Source organism: Siniperca chuatsi, linkage group LG5, assembly GCF_020085105.1.
Source record: "Siniperca chuatsi isolate FFG_IHB_CAS linkage group LG5, ASM2008510v1, whole genome shotgun sequence".
Lineage (NCBI taxonomy): Eukaryota > Metazoa > Chordata > Actinopteri > Centrarchiformes > Sinipercidae > Siniperca > Siniperca chuatsi.
The window spans coordinates 9,283,511-9,289,510 of NC_058046.1; the positions used below are offsets into that span (position 1 = coordinate 9,283,511).

Genomic DNA, 6,000 nt, shown 5'->3' on the forward strand with positions numbered 1-6,000 from the left:
ACGTTACTCGCTAACACGAAACGTAAACAGAATGAAACGAGAGGTTAGCCAGCGCTCCAGCTCAAAAAGACAACATTTTCCCCTTCGACCGATATTTCAGACACTTCAAACCATCACACCGCAGCAAACTCAGCAAATAATCTCATTTTGAATGTCATTCAGATATTAACGTGAGATCGCGGCCTTGTAAAAGGCACAATGCAACTTGCAGACGGCCATCTCGGCTAGCGGGCAAGTGCAAAAATTTAGATATCATAGCCGCGGATTCTGCAGTATTACATGTTCTGCGGCCTCCTTCTCAGCCTTCGGTATGGGCGATGAGCCTCTGTCCGCTTACACGCGTCCCTACAAGCGGTCCCCGCCTCGCTGACTTCCTCCCTCCACCAACCGCCCTCCCACGTAATGCTTCAGCCTGCGGTGCGGTGAAGACAAGGCCGCTGGAGCGGAGTAAGTTAGCTAGGCCTCGGTTCCCCCCTCCGTACCCCCCACCCACCTCCGCGATCATCATCCCTCCGTACCCCTCTCTTCCTCTACCTCTCGCGGTTCCCCAGAAAGCCCGAGCTGGTCCGGTTCTGGTTTCCGAGGGAAGCTCGGGTAAAGCAGACCGTGAAAAAAATCTCACGTCCCCCCATCCGGCTTCCGCTGCTACTCACCGGAATTTCGTGTCGAGCCGTCGAGGAGAAGGTGCCAAAACCGTGCGAAACGGAGACAACAACAAGCCTAATAATGCAGCCACAGACCAGGGGTTCTAGAGCCGACGCCATCTTTGAGTGAAACAGGAGCACGGCTGGTGGGGGAGGGGGGAACACTGAACCGTCAGGCAGGGCCAAGGGACCGTCTGCATGGTGCGAGGCGAAGATCCAGGGGAAGAAAAATTCACTGCAAGGCGCGGGGGGCGGCGGCGTTGTGCTGTTGCTATGAGAGGGGTGTGGATATTGCTTGAGCACATGAAATGGAAGAAAGGGACAGATGGTAGTGGTGTTGGAGGAAGAAAAAAAATAAAAAGAGGGGATAGGTGTTCTCGCATTCTCTGCTGTACTACAGCTACATAGGCGGAGATTCAAGGGAGCGTCTGCATTTTGCCCAGCAGTTATTAAAAAAAAATCAAAGCCAATGAGCGTGCCTTAACGTTAGAGGGTATTTAAAGATCAAAGTGAGACACCCCTCCACACTGCAGTCTATTGTAGCAGCTGTGTGTTTTTTAAGCTGAAGATGGGAAGCACAGACCCAGTACCCAGAGATGATCATGTGTTGCTGTGTGTAGCTATCTGGAGTATTACAGTACATGATAAAGCATGTTATTATCTGTCTATGCAAAGTAGTCTACTGATGCATTGCTCATCAGACTGTGAAACAGAGTATCTTTCCGCCAAAGAAAATTATTATGTCTGCAGCCGATCCACTTTCTTACATTTCATTAAATGACAGCTGAGTCTAACACCTTTTCCTTATAATTAATGTTGGAAGGAGGGGAAAGGAGTTATTTTTTCCAGCTCTCAGTGCAACATAAATTACAGCATCTGGTGACAGCAACATAATGTAAAGGCATCACTCTCAGTGCATTTGAATCTGCAGTGTGCTCAATTTAAAAGTTACTTACACTGAAAATGCGCAAGTTATGGATACGTTTAGGCCTAATATATGTTGTAGAAAATGAAAAACTACAACGTTAAATGTGAGACAATGAATCATGGCTTAGAACACACAGTTCTGCGCAAGGATTGATAAAGTATTACATATTGTCCCGTAATTTATGAATCTGTCTTGGGGAAGTTTGAACAACTTAAGTACAGCCTTCTTCTTATTCAGAAGAAAAACAATCAATAGAGGAAAACTGATTTTGCTGCTTCAATTTCATGATCATAGTGATACAGAGGCACTTGTGTTGGAAATCTGGCAGCAATCTTCCTTTTCTATTACAGGCTAATGCTGAAAGCTCCCTTGGTGGAAATTAAATTATCTGCAGCTTTGTGTAAAATGATGTGTACAGCAGTCCTCAGAGACGGATTATAGTGTCTTATAGGGAGCAATTAGACCTGAGGTTTTCCCATGTTAGAGGTGTCTTGTGAGAGGGTGATCTGCTGTCAGCACTGTGGTGATCAAATAAAACCAGTAAGGTCACACTTTACTCGCTGTTTATCTTGCACTTCTTCAGGGACAGATAAATCACACTCCAACGACAAGGCACTAATTATAATTAACGGCAGTGTTATTACACAGATAAATAGTGTGAAGCATTAACACATGAACGGCTATTAGTACACCTCCTGAGGACTCACATATTACATTAGTGTGTACAGTAGGCCAGCTAACAGATGGACAATACTCAGGAGAAGCTTGCGCCACATCTATCGTTCCCGGCCATGAATAAATAATGTTGTGTGCCATAATCCACTGCAGAGGCCATGTTCACCAATACACAACAACAGAAACAAACTACCCGACGCAGGGTCTTGAGGGTGGAGGGATAGGGAGTAATTTCACTGTAATTTTGATAAGATCATATTGATTTTCAGTCAGAAAAATGGAGGCAGAGGCACAACTTTTACGTATTCCAAATGAGTGCTGTCAACTTCTGCAATAACTGAAGGAATGAGGGCAAGGATGTAAAGGAGGGTAAATTCATTTAATCTTAATTCACTCACATTAGGAGTTCACTCATCTTTTATAAGATGTTACAAATTGTTATGGAATAACTATTACAGTATAACTAATTGTGCGCAATATAAAAGTCATGTGCTGCATAAAAGTATTTTCAAATAAGGAAAACCTACTAGAGCTGAAACGATGAGTCAATTAATTGATTGACAGAAAATGAATGGACAACAATTCTGTTAACAGGTTAATCGTTTAAAGGAATAGTTTCACATTTTGGAGATACGCTTATTTGCTTTCTTGCCGAGAGTTAGATGAGAAGATAGATACCGCTCTCGTGTCTGTACGGTAAATATGAAGATATGAAGCCAGCAGCTTGTTAGCGTAGCTTAACATAAAGACTGGAAATGGGGAAACAGCCTACCAGCACCTCCACAGATCACTAATTAACATGTTATATATACGACTGAAACCTTTTCTATCATGTTATATATGTTTAATCTGAACAGGAACAGTGACTTCCTGAAGTCTTATCGTCACTTGGAGACTCAAGGAAATCACTGCTCCCGGCCAAGAAATAGTCCGGCACATAACCCCTTGTAAAATCACACTTTGTCGTTTTTACACTTTTTGAGCTGAATAAACAAAGGTGATACAACATGCTAATTAGTGAGTTTTAGAGGTGTTGGTAGGTGGATTCTGCTAGTTGTTTCCCCCTGTTTCCAGTCTTCATGTTAAACTAAGCTAACGAGCCATTGGCTCCAGCTCCATATTTGACGGACTAAAATGTGTGTTATCGATCTTCTGATCTAACTCTCGTCAAGAAAGCAAATAAGCATATTTCCCAACGTCGAACTATTGCTTTAAGTCAAGTTTGCTCAAGTTTGTTGAGCAAAAATGTTAACAATTCTCAGGTTCCTGATTCTCAGATGTGAGCATTTGCTGCTTTCCCTTTGTAAATTAGATATCTTTAGACTGTTGTTCAAACAATTAATCTAAAAAATAAATGATAGATTAATCGATGATGAAAATTATAGTTATTTGCATCCCTAAAACATGCATTTATGTTTAAAATGCAACATGCTGGCTAAGACTAGTGGACCTTTTCACTTACCACTGCTACACTGCATTAAGGAAAATCTTACTACATATCACTTCCTGTTAAAACATTGGTTTCCCCAAATATGAACAGTTTCTGATCTTTATGGTTGAAAAAGCATTAGCATTGGGTAATACATTTTGCCCCCTCCTGCAAATGGATGTTTTGGTATGAGACCCTTGGCTTGTATTCTATCTTCGGTGGAGAAAAGGAGACAAGTAATCCTTAGCTTGCTTTCATCCCCTTAATCCCCCCTTTTTTAATTTCTATTCTTTGAGCATCCACCTGCTAGGGGCCCTGAGCCCTCAGCAAGCCACACCAGTGTCCACCTGCCCCCTGCAACACTCCCCTCTCCGACACACACATACACACACACACACACACACACACACACACACACACACACACACATCCTGTCCACCTGATGCACAGCAGCACCTCCTGCTCTCCAGGCCTGCTGTCGGTCCCGCTGGCTCTTGCTCTGCTCCACTTCTTCCTGCCTCTGGTTTAAAATCGGGACCTTTGCCAAGCCAAATAAACTTACGGCATCCCTTTCAGTCTAAAAAAAACATTTCATGCTACAATTACCATGCTTGTTTTGTTGTTGTTGCTGTTGTTTTTTGTTACCAGATTTTTAATTGTGAGTTGGCCAGCATCCACACCTCCTATGAATAGATTTTGCTGTTGTTTTTATTCTAAATCCTTTTGCAGTTACATGTCAGATCCCCTATTGTGAAATGTACTTAAAATGGGATCTGATGGATTGCTTGTTTAGGCTCAGTAAATGAGGATGTTTACATATTGAGTCCAGACATTTTCCAAGTAAACAAGGCCACTTGACACATGACTAATTTAATATGAACCCATACTGAATTCTTGGCAGCTTTGGCTACTTCTGTTTAGTGGAAAAGTCAGGTGTATATAGGGGGAATTGATGTGAACTGAAGAATAAGACATTATCAAATGCAAGTCTGGAAGTGACTCAGCTGAAAGGAAAAACATCATCCTCTCTAGCTGATGCCTTTTACGTTGTCAACATAAAGTAAGGAAATATGAATGTCGAGTGCAGCTGTGAGTAAATAGCAGTCAATTTGTGCCACCACCCGTGCAGACCTCATTTCAGAGTTCCTGTTTTTTTGGGTGATGACTAGAGTGCCGCGCTCAGATAGCCAGGCGGTGTCCAGGACTGCTTTTTTTGTCTGTGTGAAACTAGCAAGCTTCCTGCTGTGGCTGGCTGGTTGCCAAGTCCCCAAACCCCAACCCAACCACTCCCCCCCAACCCAAACTCCAACTCCAAACCCCTCCCATCCTGAAAAGAGCTGAAACATACAACGGAAATTTCCAGGGCCTGACAGCTCAAGAGCGTGCCCCCACCCGTCCACTATCCAAACCCCTCCTCCCACTCTCCCTCCCTGTGGCCCCTGCTCCCTCCCCTGCCTTGAATCCAAAGGGACAGAGAGCAGCTGGAAGGTGAAGTGCAGCTTGTCGGCGCTGAGCTGAAAGTCCAGCCAGACACCTCTCGTGCTCCCTCCAACTTTTCCTGTCTGAAATCTCCCTGAAAACACCACCTCCTTCACTCGAACCCAGAAGTGCTTAAGAGTGCCGCAGAGTACACTTGTACGCATGGATAGAAATGTGGAGAACTACTCTGTTTGACAAATCAATTGTCCTACTGTGGTTAACAGTCAAGCAGGGGCCTCTGACAAGGCCATTAACATGCACAAATAGCTCTGACTTTAACTGCATAAAATTCACGGGAGGAGGAACCAGTCACTGTAATCGATAGTGCTGAAGCAGGAAAACTCCTGACACATCTATTTCTTAGTTTTAAAGGTGGGATTCATAAGGTAGCGTCATTAAGATCAAGATTTCAAGAGAGACCTGAGTACAAGAAACTTTCATAGTCAGACAAACATGCAACAAATATACAAGAACGACATGTCTAAAGCCAGACAACCAACAATCAAGCAACAAAATATAATAAATAAAAACAATTAGAGTCATGAAAAACATCAAATAGTAAAACTTTCATATCTAGCTTGGAGGAAGTTTGCACTTCATTCCATTGAAAAGGTGCATAGTACCTGAAAGTAGTTCTGCAAAGATAAGTGTGTACATATGTAAGGTTGAGTAGTTATTGTATCGTGTACTGTAGTTACAAGATTTAAATGAGAGAAGAGATGTGCGGTAGTTTGGAGGCTTTAACAGTAGAACTTTATAGATGAATATCATGAGACAATTATTTCTTCTTGTCAGTAAGGAAGACAGACACGCTCATGTCTGTACGGTAAATATGAAGCTGGAGC

General features: G+C 43.0%; 1 protein-coding gene across 1 annotated transcript in view; it reads right to left on the reverse strand.

Annotated features, from left to right (window-relative positions):
- The window catches only part of kat6a (K(lysine) acetyltransferase 6A), a 31,729-nt gene extending 30,892 nt beyond the window's left edge, over nucleotides 1–837 (reverse strand). Inside the window, 1 exon segment of the mRNA XM_044196984.1 lies at nucleotides 654–837. The gene's annotated coding sequence lies outside the window, so the exon portion shown is untranslated.
- Nucleotides 838–6,000: the final 5,163 nt, after the last annotated feature.